Source organism: Neodiprion lecontei, chromosome 1 (assembly GCF_021901455.1).
Source record: "Neodiprion lecontei isolate iyNeoLeco1 chromosome 1, iyNeoLeco1.1, whole genome shotgun sequence".
In the NCBI taxonomy this organism is placed as follows: Eukaryota; Metazoa; Arthropoda; class Insecta; order Hymenoptera; family Diprionidae; genus Neodiprion; species Neodiprion lecontei.
In genome coordinates, this window is record NC_060260.1 from 29,275,972 (window position 1) to 29,291,938 (window position 15,967).

Sequence of the window (15,967 nt, forward strand, 5' to 3'; positions counted from 1 at the left end):
CGCCTCCAACGATCATCTCCTTCACGAACCGGCATTATTGTACATTATACACCACTGTGCAGTTTATGCGACGAGAACACAGCTTCGCAGCAGTTATTCCCGGCTCGTTTAAAACGTTCTTCAATTCGGACACCCGTCTGACCGTGAGTAGGGAAAAATCCTTTCGGTAGAGGAAAAGAAGATCCGGTGCGATGAATTTTAAACGCCGAGAGAGACTTGTGCAGGGATATATTTCCATGCCGGGTAAAAGCTCGGCTTACGGATTGGGTAAACTGGCAAACGAGAAAGTCCGCGAGTAAGATTATTTTCAGTTTAAATAAACCACGTCTTGACGGTTAATTGCAGAGATTACACGCGGACGTTAGTCTCAGGTACATAAGGTTATGAAATGATTCGAGTATAAAACGAGTATAATGGAACTGTTCTGGTCGCTTGGCAGTCTCTAACTCACAGTGAGAAAGTTGACACTTTTTCCCCCAACAAAATACACCGTGCGGAATGGCACAGTCATGCAGTTTCCACTATTGACCCCTTAACGATGAATTTAAACATAAAACGGGTACGGAATCGAAGCTTATGGTTCGCGTCGATGGGACCGAGAAAGTTGACATTTATTCAGTGATTAAATATGTCAAGTTTAACCTGCATTATAATCGACCGTATTTTTTTTGTTTTTCAAGCTTAACGCTTACAGCTTCTCTTCGAAGGTATTACGTACAGACACACGCGCGCGTGTGTTAGTTGTAAAGCGTGAATGCCCGAGAGGAGAAATGACGAAAGAATGACTTGGCGAGGAGGATGGAAATCCATTTGATTGCATACCAATTTATCGGAGTCTCAAGACCGCGGAGTTATAATACACGAAACGGAGCATCGACCACTTTACCGGAGGGATTTCTTGGCACGTGAATAGATTCCATCCAATACGATTCGATCACATCACGCACGCATACCTACCACTTCCAATAATGATTGATTGCTCAACCGATAACGATCAAATAATCACTTCCATCCTTCGCGTGGGTATAGAGAACTCCTGTATGGATTTAAAATACCGGAAATGCGCGAAGGGGGGAGAGGAAGAAAGAGAACTGTCTATCTAGACGTTAAAAAACGAATCGAGCTAGGCCGAGCTGAAGCCAAAACAGACCATCATGGAGAAATTTTTTGTTCTCGTTTCCACTCCTTCACTTCTCAACTTCTACTCGGATAAACGTCCGTGCAATGCGCGGTTAATTTATTGATCAATCGAGGCTGATGAAAAGCAATTTTTAAATTGATAAAAGTAAATGACAATTGATGTAAGGTATGCTCGAAATTGAGTAACGGATTTTTGTACGGTTACAGGCTTTTTTCCCCCTTATGCATTCATCGTCGAGCGTAGGTATTACACGTTTACAGTAATAATCATCAATACTCTATACCGAATCGACTTGTTCTCAAAAATAAGTCACACAAACTACGTTTGCAAAAGTGGGATATACACCGAGGCTCAATCTGATCCGTCTAACGAGCAGTCAAGCGATAAATCGACGAATTATCATTTTCATCATTCTCCGTTTGTGCAAACTGTGGAAGAGAAATTCCAGCTCGTTTATATCGAACAGACGCGTTGCAAAGCATGGCCTTACTTGCTCACGAGAATTATACGAGCTTTGTCCAACAGAGTGCTTCCAATTTATTTCATGCTCGATGTGAGTATGATTTGCATTTTATCATTCATTGCAGGTACGACAACGATCTCACTCAACGCGATTAGATTCGGAAGCGATAAAAGAAAACGTGTGACGCATGATTTTATGGTCTGTTGTATCTATCATGACTCACCAGAGATTTTTCAACAGATTTTATTTCTGATTCAGAATCACAAGCTTCAACGCCGTCACCAAGTTTTTCCCAGCCGTCTTAATCTCGCGTCGTATAAATTCATCGACACTTGGTTAGACTGATGAGGTTGAATTTAACGAAGTTAATGTAATTTTTGGCGGTGCACGCTTAGGAAATATTGTAATATTCCGCGACGTTCGAATCGCCTGAAATTCAACATATTTTTAATATACGCGTACTCATTACGGATGTCCGTCTAAAACTGCAGGGTAATGAATTTTTCCCCAATGTTTCGATACGTTGATTTTACCAGCTTCAACATCGTCTGACAATGAATATTTTCAATCCATTTCAAAGTGTCAATATACTCGTCCCAAGATATTGTTTCGGATTAATTACACTCTGCAACCCAAAGAGCATTGACTCGGGCAGGTTTTAAGAATGGACCGAAAGAGTATGAAATCTAGCCGCAAACAACATCGCGTCGGTTTTGCAAACGCCGACACAACTTGTTGAGAAAATAGTCGAATTAAAAAAACAGAGGATGCTGATACTCCGGCGATGAAATATCTCGAGTGCGTGTATAAAATCGTCAAATCGTCCAAATAGAAGAAAATGATTTCATCCAAATCCTCTCATCCCGAATTCAATTAATTCGATGGCAAAGTATGGCAAAAAATTTAAATGAAAAAAAACTACAGTTCTACGTTTAACGACGTGTATCTTTCCATCAGTATTTGAAAAACATTCGATCCGGTATTTTTGGGTAAGCGGTCAGCATTCGAGAGTTTCGTTATAACCAGCTCGAAAAACTCAGTAATCTTCGGATAATCTAAGTAGCCTGAACTGTGATACCTATAAATAATTTCAAAATCACTTGATGATTGCGTGCGTCTGAAAGATCCCGGGATTTCACTATGCACGAATATCACATTATAGGTATACCTGTACTGTGTCACGAACGTGGAACGCTTCTAAGGGAATTTCATCCAAAACTGTTGAAGAATTTGATTTTTTTTTTTTATCCCCGTGGGATGAAAGAAATAACTAAAATGTGAAATCCGACATTCAGCAGCCTAGATTCAATGGAATATTCAAGACACGCTCTGAGTGAAATAACCGAAAATCAACGTTGGAATTGCTTTTGTCCGAGTAGCCGAGTAAAACACCTGACAAAAAGCACAAAACATATTTCAGAGCAACGATGATAATTGTCAGAATAACGGTGGAATTTTTTCAAGTCAGACGAAATTGCCAAAAAGCCCCATGAATATTTACGCAAGCACTTATTCACCGTTGATCATCGGGTTATGAAGAGGACTTCGGCTACATATCGATCATCTACGAGGTAACATTATACACATCCACCGATCGCCGCGTGAATCCTTATAGCTGAAATAATCGCCTCCTGAGACGAGAGGTGAAACAAGCGGGACTTTCAAATTCTTCGTTGCCGGCCGCGACGAAAGTGGCCGGCTGCCCAAGTTCAACCTGATTCCGAACGGTAGGACCAAAGTGCACGAAGCATCTTTAAAGGTTTTCCAAGGGAAAAGTAAAATTAATTCGAAAACGCATCTCAGGTTGCCGATATCTTGAAACCAATTAATAAAAGGTCTCCGAATTGCCGGAAAAAAGTCTTATAAATTAAAACTCACCTGTTTACAACGCGGTATTATCCAAATGAAGTATTGAAACGATGACGCCTCTTTTCAACGAACGAATATATACTGCAAAAATCACTGTTTAACTCACTCGTATCGTATACGTTTTTCGTTGTTCGTATTGCCGTGTACGCGCGCGTGTGTGTTTTTCGTTTCTTCTATGTTTGTTTTATTTTTATTTTTGCCGCCCTCCCTTTTTCCCCTCTACCTACTATCCTCGCCACTGGTTTTCACCAATTCGTTTTTCCAAACGTCGCCAATAACCGGGATGGTATCTACGCGCGCCTACCGTGTACGTGTATCCGTTGTCTGGCCCTGCTCTGACTTAGATCACTGACCAACTCCACCGACGACTGGCGCGACACTGACTGAAACCACCGGCAACAAAACCAGCCAGCGTCTCCCGAGGGCCGCGACAACCGGCTGCATCGCTCGCAGAACCATCCGGAGTCGGCTATCTCCGACTATTCTCGGCTGGCAGCCTCGAGCGGAGCGGAACCAACCGAGTCTTACTCCGGACGGTGTCGAGGTGTTCGACTGTACATCTCGACGCACACCAACCGGCGACCCAACCCGCGAGGGCATTGTAACACGCCTACGCAATTTCCCTCCCCCGCAAACGTTACTCGATACCGCTCAGCTTTATCGATTAGTGATTGCAAACAACAGGTAGCCAATCGGTATAACTGTTTTTCCCAAATCAAATTACGCTTATCGATCATTCGTGATAACCGTACCTAACAACGGATCGGCGAGACCTGCGTGGTAACATTTTTCTTTCCTCAACCAATTACTTCGGAGAAAGAATTTTAATTACTGTTACGAAAACATGTGTCATTTTTTGTTTTTTTTTTTTTTTTTTTCTTTTGCTCTAGGAATTTCTCAGGAATTCCTTGTATATTTTTCTCTATACATGCATTGCTGCATTCCTCTGAAATTCCTTTCGTCCCCATACAAATTTTATCGTGAATTTCTGCATATAATATTCCGATGGATTATCGGATATCGAAATGTTCGATTTAGAATTTCCCCTGTATCTTGACTACATATTTGTCACCACAATTTTGGTTTTTCATCAATGCGAATCTTTTGCCTTACGCACTGCAAAAAATGTCCACTTGTTCAATTCGATTGTATATTTGGCTTGTTGCGAATAAGACTTTAACCAAACTAGTCTATTGTTCAGTAGCCAAAGAATACCCAGCGGAATATTTTCAATACCTGCTTCGGCCAGAAAAATAACGAATCACATGTTAACGAAAAAATTAATAAGAACAAAACTTTTCAAATAACACTAAAAAGTACAGAGAAATACCGATATAAAATGAGAAAATATCGCAGAACAAAGTGCCTACAGCAAAATTTTAAGAAAAAAATAAACTTCGCTCGGGTGGCTGTCGCTCTTTGCGTACAAGAAACGTCCACCCTGCGGCTCTATAGTCTATAAACAGCTTTTGACATCGAAATCGGTCAGGTATAATTAACGAGGATGTAATGAGGACTATAATTGACAGTGGATTTACGTCGGCCGATATCTGAACGCACGGATCACCCATAGGGGAAACGACGATAATATCAATTCGGACAAAAGTCGTCTGAATTTACGACCGCATGGGTTCGAAAAATCGTGACCGCGACTGAACCAGATACAAAATCATAGAATAAAGAAACAGCTACGACAATCCAATGCGCGCTGAAGAAACGAGTGATGAGGAAGACTGGAACCCGGATCCAACTTTTTTGTCGAATAATTTCTACCAATCTATTATGGTATTATTACCACGAAGCCTAAGAAAATTTCGCATAAAATACCGAAGAATTGTACTTTGCGACCGGTTATTTTAAGCGAAAAAAATTCTATTAGAACGGAGAAAAATAAACCTGCACATCCTTATCGACTGCAAGAAACATGTGACGGGTATACATAACGTCTATCTATCGCGACTCGCGTGCAAACGAAGAATGTATTTGATCCCGACATGATACCCGAACGAGGCGTGCGATTTACCATAGTAACGATCAACGGTATATAAGTGTAGTGGTAAGCATGTAATACTTAAAGGTACATCACGCCGGACGGCGTAATTTAACAAATATCACGCGTAACGTCTCATCATTCGAAGCAGAGAAGAAACTCTGCGGTGTGTGATCGCTTCCTTGTCTTCTCCGATCGTGGGATAATTATGGAAATGATTTTGACCCTGCACATACGGAGGCGTGCTGATCAGGAAACTTCCTCCCCGTCTGCACGACTTGCCCTCGACTGCATAGCCGCCATTTTTCTGCCGCGTTTATTGGACCCGCTTCGCTCGCGCCAAGCGACACGGTTTGACGGTACATCAAATTTGGACAATAGTATCGTTCGAGTGTCAAAATATCAGCGCAAAACGCAATAGATGAGCCGAGAAATAATTACAGCTATGAGTTAAAACGGATGGCTGGCCAAAAATCGATCATTTTAAAAAAAATTTAACGGTAACCGACAGCAGTACATTGAGTTTTTAACAAATTATTTTATTCGTAAGCTACGAGGATCTTTTGAAAATTACATGTATAGAAAATACTGTGTATCTATAAATGAAAGCTTATCGTTAGATTTTATTCAAGAGACTAGTTTCTACAAAGATGCTGTGGGGGGGGGGGTATTCTTTTTCACCGTGATAATTATGGGCGTATCGTTGTAAGAATAAATATTCAACGATGCTTGCAAAATATGATTAAAAAAAAAATCCGTTACCATGAAATTGCATAAAATATAGTCTTCCAAACAAAATGAGCTGTCGTACGGTAAAATCAAAGGAATCGACTAGATTTTAAACAATTTCGAAACGTGCGTTTAGCAACGAAGCATCTGCATTCGAGCATTTGTTCATAATTCCAGTATATCGTATTTATGTATCTTTTTACTTTCCTAAGAATATATATAACCTGATGAAAATCTGAACCTACGATAATCTCGTAATAAAATAAGTAAAAAAGTATACTATAATTTTGCCGAATTAAGGTTGCGCACCATCTCAACAGTCGCAATATCGACGTTACTGACAATGAGTTGGAACGATTACAGATGTAGATAATACCGCGGCGGTATTAGCCAATGGAACAAAGTCTGATTGGGTAATAGTAAAAATTTAATAGGTAAATAGAATCACATTTTAACGACGATTGTCCAGTAATTATTCCCGCTCCGACGTCTAATATCGCGGCGTATCTCCGTAGATACCCACGACGTCTATAGCTGTATAATAGGCGGGTTAACATTAATATAGGCAAACTTGCCCAACTCTAATAGCAAAGCCATTCGAGGATAAAGCAAGGTGTACATTCCGTTATAGGCGATAAGCACGCGGCGTCGTCGGCGTCGGCTTCGGCGATCAGCATCAACCTCTGACAAATGTGACAATATCCGAGAGAATAACTCGGCGGGTCGTAATCGAAGAGGAGGCTCATAGCTTATAGGTTGGTCTACGCGGCTAGAAGGCATAGCCGAGCCGAGACGACGCCGGCTCACCGGCTCACGGATTGCATTTAACTACGATATGGCCACAATTCATGCATAATTTATCTGAAACCGTTGTGAAAAATCACGCTGACCCCTGGGGCCAGCCCGCAGCAAAGGTGTTTGTCCGACGCATGGCTGCTGTCCGCATAGAAAGCGGATGCCATCACGTTACTTACGAGGGTGCTGTGCGGCACCGCCACGCGCATACACGCATCCGCGTCGCACGCACGCGTCACGCGTATATGCATGTGTATGCACCGCTGTTACACCTCAACCTCTAAACGCCTTCCGTGATACACGGACATACCTGTAACTTGCCTAGGTATGCACGAGACACGTTAATCGTCCGCCGTTTCTTTTTTTAAAGCTCAAAGAGGTATTGAGCTCCGCGGCGAGTTTCCGGAATTCTATATATATGGATATACGTAAGCCTCGAGATACTTGGTGATCTTCGATCCAAGGAGGCGCTGAGCAGCTGGATTGTAAGATTTTTTATACATTTTGTATGAATTAGTCGATCGTAATTTTCGATACTGGGTCAAGTCGGGCTCCGTTGAACGAAGAGGATTACTGTCGGGAAGTATCGTTTGTATCCGAGTTTTCGGCGGATTTCAAATTTTTTCAAGAAAACAAATCCATTCGATCGTGTTGATGTAACTGACAATTATTCACGGACAGGATGGAGGTCGAAACATCGAAGGGTCAATGTTTCGAATGGTCGATACATCCAAATTTCAAACATTTAAAAATAAAATAACAAAAAAATGAATTGTTGGAATTATTGATTTTCAACAGTGTCACCGATTAGTAGTCATTCTAACGAGTGACACTTTCGAAAATCAAGGTTTCGAACAATTCATCTTTCTTTATTTTATTTTCGTATGTTTGAAATTTCGATGTATCTACAATTCAAAATATCGTCCCTTCCAAGTTTTGACCGCCATCCCACGGAAATGACGTATAGGCATGAGAGTTGAGATGTTAGAGGAGGGCTTCGTCTTTTCGCTGCTGTTATATCCAACCGTCGAATTATTATAGCTGATGACGAACGACTCGCCAGCGTCTAAGACATACAGTCGAAAAAAAATAGTCGAATTGAAGATATAAGAAGCGATGTATCTTATCGTCAAGCTCGTATAATGATTGTAATGTACACACCTTGGCAATCGTGGATCAAGTTTTCAACGTTCAATTTCGATTGTGTGTCGGCAGGGCAGCGATCAGTGAGGTAACCGGTACGAAAATATCCATGATCTACAGTAAACGCAATCGAACGAAATCGAAATGATCCACGCTTTCTTTGGCATACATATTATATATTTATACCTACGTAGAAACGTATATAATAAATATATTCAGCTCAAGGATCTCCGGTAATCAATTGGTATACAATACGCGTACGTCATTATGCTCGATGATTCGGCGTCACCCGAATAACTACACGCTTCAACACGCATAAACGCGAGGGATTCTACGCTGTAATTATAATCCCATACCTACAGGTAAAACGAATGCGTACAATATAAGATAACGAAGAAACACGTGAATATAGACGTTTGATAAATCATTTATCCGCTTCGGATTGCTTAATATTCGGAACGTCGCCGCGACGTGGCGACGGTTGGGATTAACATTCGCCAAATTCTTTCGCATCCCAATGTCCATACTGTAATGATTATTTATATATTCCGACCAACGCACCCGACACAACGAATTCTCTAATGAGAACATCGACAGTGTATCGAAGATCGCGACTTCTTCGCGGTACAATTTATCGAACGATCAAGCTTGAAAGAATCCATAAAAATAGATCCCATTCGCCTCGTGTATGGATCAGGAAACGATCGGTGTAAGGTTTGGAAATTGAAAGACACACTAGCCTGATACAGCCACAGACATTACGGGCGAAAAAATAAAGGAAATGAATGTAAAAATGTTGAGCACGGGTCACAGAAGGAGGCGGCGGCAATCCCGATTGACCGAGCTACGGTGGGAAAAAGGCACGAAGAACGGCAGTGGAAGAAGAAGGCGATGCCGTCATCTCGAAGCACGGACAGATCTTACATCCGCGTTGAGGACGGAGCAGAATTGCCGAGGAGATCAGTAATTAGTAATTACAGACCTAGGCAGCAAAAGTCACGGCTCCGGAAGCGGGCAGCGCGTCCGTCGTTAGATAATGATTGATATAAAATATTCCCCGCATATATAGTATACAACTGTACACGGTACTAAGGTAGTGTCGTGGCGGAGGTACACAATTGTACATAAACGTACCTATACAAACAAACGCCGCAATACAATTATACGAATACGAGCATACTTGCAACAAATTGCGTAGACACAACGTACCGCCTAATACGGGCTTAAGGCCGGGGCCGATAGTTGATTGACGCCTTGTTCAATGACCGTCAAAACTCCGATCAACTCGTTACCTCCGTCTACACACCCGTACCGATCGACGAATGGAAGAGCAAAAACACGGCAGTGGTTTTAACGTAACATACCTATCAGCTGGCCGAAGGACGAGTAGCTCGCTAACATCTAAGGACCTTAAGGCTATTCGTCATGAATCGTAATAACGAAACATCGCGATGAATTGAAATACAATTTGTGCTCATATTTTTTTTTTCCTTTTCCTTTATTTTCTTCTCAGATTTCATTTCCTCATTTGCCCCTGCATCAGTCAGATGAAACCAAAAAGATTAATTCAAGCTAACGCACGCAGAGCGATGTAAAAGAGGCGCGACTTTCGATTTCCAAAGATAAGGTTAATTCGTTGTATTGTTAAATTTGAAGCGAGGACAGGTTTGACGGGTGAATAATACTTTGGCAATGAGTGCGGTAAATGGTACATACGTCGAGTCATTAAATGTGTGATTTGAAGACGCGGGATGATTGACGATGATGTAACGTTGTTTCCATTTACGGTGTAGTGCATACGTGTCGTTACGCTGTATTTTACCCGTTCGCACTTTACTATCGGGGAAAGAACAAAGCGTTTTTACGTATCCTTGTGGGAGCGGTAATCGACTCGAAGGAAATGAGCAACCTGAGTATAGAGATATCAAGTAATTGCGAAGACCGCAGCGACTTTGCCAGTTTAATGGAGTAGGTATAATACCTTAATCGCGTGCAGCCTATAGCCGCAGCTTATTATTAGAACGAGAAATTTATTTCGCTACGTCAGTACGACGGCGCAGAGTTCGATGGAATTTAGTTGGAAACGGAAGGTTACCTTGACCAACGACCGATACCCTAGAGTTGTCCGGAACAGCGAATTATCCGGTTATAAGGTATACGACGATACAAAACCACGCGGCGTCAATCAGCGGTGTCATCAATCAAAATCCAGACACGCCGTTTGTATGCGTTGAAATCAATAGCCCTGCGTGCCTTTCGGAATCGATTATTTCCTTGTAGAAAGAAATAAATAAATAATAAATAAGACAACATTGTACAAGGGCGTCGTAGCTATCGATTATACCAAGACTCCTCGAGAGATAAATGGCTTTTATCAAACGAGTCAGAACCACCAACCGTCTTATTGGTGCTCAATCATCGTGCGTCGATGAGCCATTCAAGAGATACCGAATCCATGCAGTCTTTTCACGTTGTACGTGCAATTCTAAAAATATTGTGCACCGTTTAACGCGTTGCGTATTTTTAAGTAAGGGAAACAAAACAAGCACTCGCAGGATTTTGAATGTCCTGAATAATCCAAGTAACTTAGTTTTAGTGAAACTGAATGTCAAATTTTGCCTCGAAATAGACCAAATCGACCTTTACTTTTTCCGCATACCGCAACGAATACAATTTCAAAGATATTTCCATATTAGAGGAACAAGCAGAAATATAGAAACCCGCTTCGTAACCAGGTAAGAAGTTGAAAGCCAGTAGGAAATAGCGCGATAGTTACACTAGACCATGGGAAATATGTACGATGCATTTCATGTGAGATTAATGAGTATATATTTCTATATAGATACACGAGCAGGTAGTTCGAATCGAGGAATTATTCATATCATCTATTGAACCGGTAACTATAGAGCATTGTTGGATTGTCTAGGATGATAATGGCTCTTGGCCTGCCAGCGATGCAGGCTTGTGCATATAGATCGTTAGAGATGGGGCCGTTTGCCGCATCCACGATGTGAATTCCGGCCTACTGTGGGTAGGCCACTACTCATCGGAAATAAGGAACTGGCAAGTGCCAAGCAAGCAGCCTTCACAGGCTCTCGCTGTCTGACGATGGTGCAGCAGTGGCAGGTAGCCGTCCGGCAGAATTCATTCTCCCAGTTATTCACACGACGGCATCGCTTCCTTATACCTACCCAAGAACGGCTTCGGTCGCTTCGACCACACAGCTACCGATGTTGGATCCTAAAGTTTCGTTAGGCGAGTATCGAATTATTATACGGTGGAAAAATTCAGACGGCGTACAAGGGCCAAGGCCCGCATGCAAACGAGTGATAATAATGGGGTAATTGTAGGGTTCCGGGGTTTTCAATGCCCATATACACATGTATCACTCACACACACAGGCGCATATACACAGTGTAGATGACGACTCGAATCCTAAACGTATCTCACCGTAATTGCACCCCTGAAGTATTACCATTCCCTCGCCCACACACATCACGCCTAATAATTACTCATCAAGTCCGCATACCTACTCCAAAGTTTAGTCGTTCATACCAGCATGAATTTGTCCAAAAATTCACGTTCGTCTGCGATAATGGGTCCGATACGCATAGCCGGTATACGAGGCGAGGAAGTAAATGAAACGTCAAAGTCGTACGCACGGATACGACGTACGATGAAAATGATCGTGAGAGTATCAATCGCGTTTTAGAATGGCGAAAAGCTAAATACAGGGAATCGCGGCGTAAACGCACCCTTATCTCTTCACATACTGTCCGTAACCCTCGTCCGTCGCGGCGTCTGAGACGCCCGAAGACTCTCATGATCGGTAATGTGTTTGCAGTGGGAGTCGCGTTTACCGTTAAGACTTAAGAGGTTCAAGTAAGTGCCAGCGCAAAGGGCTTCGGGACATGCAGGTATCCCTGTAGGTATACCGGGACTGGGACTGGGACTGGAGGGGTCGAGAGGCGAACAGCCCGTGCATGTCAAGTCGTCATTAATCAGCTTTGAATTTCAGCTGTTCCCATAGGCGACGTACCCGCCATACCCCCGACATCCAGGTCGTTGTTCCAACTCCGAGTCTCGATTAAGCTATGTGTATATTGCATTCGCGTTATCTGACTCGTGGACCCGACTCGTGCACTCCTGCGGTCCTTCGGCCCGATACCCATATAAGCGCAAAGTCGACGCGGAGCTTAGGTGCTCGGGTACAATGCTCAGATGTTCTCCGTTTAATTTATCGTGCACGCTGTGGCTAGCTGAGAGCTTTTCCACAGTATACGCTTTATTATTTTTGAGAAAGGGTATTAATTCGCGTACCTGGGTGCTTATCGTTAGCGTTTCAACAGCCGGAATGGATGTCGTTTACCTTACTGCACGACACACGATGTACGCAGCAGCATGGAGGAGAAAATTCATGGGTTTTTAGGGCGATGCGATATTAGGTCTTCAAATCTGTACTCGCTGTAGGTGAGATGCAATTCTTAATTGATGTGTAGCGAGGAAGTGGAGTTTTTAAATCAGAATTATACACCGACACCTCGGACAGTGCGTCTGGGTAGAAAATGAACGTGACCTTACGGAGTGCGCGGGTTAATTCGCGTAAAATAGCCGCACGAGTGTTGTTGAGCCTTGGAAAGAGACGCTCCCGTACAAGAACAGCATTTACCGTAATGTGTGTATACGTGTGTGCCCACATAATACCCTGCGTGCAACAAAACGTATTAGAGTATTTGCCATTTTATGCTATAAGCATTCTTTCCAGTCAATAAATACCCCGATTTCCAACAATTACACGTTCAACCTGACGTGAGAACGTCTTCAATGCAACGATTCCAAGAAACACGCGAACCATTTGCAAGATTTTTCTTTTTTTTTTTTCTTTTCTTGTTCTTTCTTTTTCCGTTTCGTTTCTTCAAACAACTCCCATCGCAGTACTTTGACCTCACTTTATACATTTTATATATATTTATATATATATACCTTTCTTCGGCTCCGATGAAAATTCTGCAGAAGCTCATGATCAGGAAGTTGACGCAACGATTGCTTAGTTTTCACGAGGGTGAAGTTAGTAACGTTACTATAATGATGCATGTTTAGGAAAAATCATTATTTTTAATCTTTATGAATGTATGAAATTGCGTAAACCATGACAAACAAAACATACTCTTATTTTAAAAAACCGACTTCTTATGAAAGTTATTCTAAAATTATGCAATAATTATTAATTCCGTGACATATCGTTACGTTAACGTTACTAACTTCAGCCTCGTTAGTTTTCACATTATTGTGTGACGCGTAACAAGGTTTTTAAAATGTACAACTACTTGTTAGACAGTAAACGTCTACTCCCTGACACAGATGTATATATTTATGAATTGTAGAATAATAATTACGTTAAGAAACGTACGACAATCTTTCGAGAAATTTCAACCATTTCTGTAGCGATATTTTCAGATTGCCACTTTCCTTTTTGAGGATACTTGTTACTGCGGTGAGGGAAATAAAAAAAAAAAAAAAATCACGCGATCATCGTGCCGACGTGTAAATTGTCACGGAGAGAATTTGGAACCGACGCCGGAACATAACGGTACACAACATACCTGCTGAATGTGTAATACGTGTAGCTTCTACACGTGACACACGAGCGTACGTGGAAAATAAAAGTGATCGAACGTGTGGTACAGAGCGAGAATCGAAGCGTACCTTTGGCGGGCAAGAGCTAATCAGGAAGAGATAGAGAGAGAAAGAGAGAAAGAGAGACAGAGTTTCTACCGTCTTGTAGTTATGATATCTATCTCTGTGCCGAGTAAGAGAGCCGCATGAACGGCGGAAGACATTAAGGAGTGAGTAGTAAATGTTACAGAAATTAATTTTCTAGCTGACGATAAGCACGAGATGCCGCGCTTACTCCGCAATACAGCTTGCAGGCTGCACTTACAGGTACTACATGGTGCGCGGATGCGGGAATTTTGTTAAGAAATCCAGCCTGAAACGATCACCTCTATCTGATTTCTCGGCACTACGTGAATCGACAACTGTATTTCTTGAAGTAAAAACGAGATACGTTTAAGGTGAAAAAACCTCAGTGTAAACAATATTTTCACCCGATCACGTAAGAGTTTAACGGTTTTTGTTTTTACGTAGGTATTCAGGAAAACGTTGAAAACGTACCGCCTACATTTGCGAGAATTTAAATGCAGGTGTGCCGAGATTGATTAGCTAATAATCGCCAACACGATATTGCTGAATTGTCTCCGAGAATTTTTCAATACATGCAAAATGTTTGCCGAACGTATTTTATGCGGATGATATTATGCGAACAATTTTTTTATGGATCGCATTTTTTACTTTTCGGGCATGTATAATATTTGCACTTTTGCTGTGAAAAGTAATCGACACAATTGGCACACGACATTCGCGAAACTGCTGTGACTTGAATTAACAGTATAGAATATTATACAGATATATTTCGGAATTTTGTACAATTCCGCGAATATCTACGCGACTCATTCGCAAAACGAGGACTATTCTCAATAAGTGTTAAGCGATCATTCCGAAGAAAATAGTCACGGAATTTTCGCAAAAATATATTTTTTTTTAAGCCATTCTGATTTCGCATAAAAATGTAACGTAAAGATATATGTATGTAACCCTAGTCGGTCACACCTCGGTAGAATCGCATAATGGGCACACTTGGTGAATTTCACCCTAACAATGATTTTTTGCTTGAAAAATGAGTTCTAAAAATCTAAAAAAATATCAAGGTATTGTTTAAGGATAGCAGAAAAAGCTCTATCTCTCTGTTTTCCTAGCCAAAATTGATTGTTTAAATATTGTAAAACATCGGCAAACTTAAAGAAAGTGCTAAAAATGTCGAACAAAAGGCCTTTATTTTGCATGAAGATTCGCACTACGAGGCCATTTCCAGGACTCTATAAGGAGTTCGAAAAATATTTGGGGTGAAATTCACCCAGAGTGACCGATTAGGGTTAAAAAGATTTACTGGTCAATTCAATTCATAAATCCAGAACGAATATGCAGAAGCAAAAATATTGTAGCATAAGACACTGTTCGAAAGAAGTAATTGAAGGTTCGCTCTCACTTTCCTTTTCTCGTATTTCATTTGGTTTTTTGCAAACAAGTTGAGCCTATACGACACAGATGTCATATTTGAACATAGGTATAACGTAAATCTTGAAACCGTGACATGATAATTTCACACCTGTCGCATTGAACCCTCATAAGGATGACCATTGTCTGCGGCTCGTCTAGACTCCATAGACAACCACAAGAAGTAAACGAATGGTCTCTAAAGTAAACCGCAACTACCTAACCAACAGCTTTGCGTTATGGCTTTGTAAATTGTGCAGATTCTTCACGGACTTTACTCTCCGAATTTATTTCCTGCAATATCTTTTTTAAAGGCACAGTTCCCTGAGCACACCACTGCGCAAAATTTTACAATCCACACTAAAGATTTTATTTAAACAAATAACATCGCGAATAGTTGATTTCCACTCGAAGTAATGCTTTGTGAAATTATTTCTTTCATATCTTCACGTAGTATTTATTTCAAATGATACTATAAATATTGTTCTCCATATTTTGTCGTACAGTGAGTAAATAAAAATCCATTTATTACGAAAAAATGCAGGAATTTTGTCCATATAAATTCCATCGATATTCAACGTCATGTTTGACGTAAATTAACAAACATGTATATCTATGGCGAACCGGAAGAACTGATGAAAATTAAGTATTTAACAGTTTTCCCGTCTTAGAGTTACAGACCTCTTTCACATCACAGAGAAGCTGAGTGCTAAAACGTAACGAT

General features: G+C 41.3%; 1 protein-coding gene across 6 annotated transcripts in view; it reads right to left on the reverse strand.

Moving 5' to 3' along the window:
* The window catches only part of LOC107220150, a 120,908-nt gene that overhangs the window by 93,329 nt on the left and 11,612 nt on the right, over positions 1 to 15,967 (reverse strand). For 4 of the 6 annotated variants that reach the window (XM_046734313.1, XM_015658617.2, XM_046734304.1 and 1 more), the window contains exon 1: positions 3,483 to 4,009. The exons of 1 other annotated variant lie outside the window; for it this stretch is intronic. The gene's annotated coding sequence lies outside the window, so the exon portion shown is untranslated. Of the gene's footprint in view, positions 1 to 3,482; positions 4,011 to 15,967 lie in introns of those variants that run through there. One more of the 6 variants, XM_046734311.1, reaches the window with a different exon arrangement.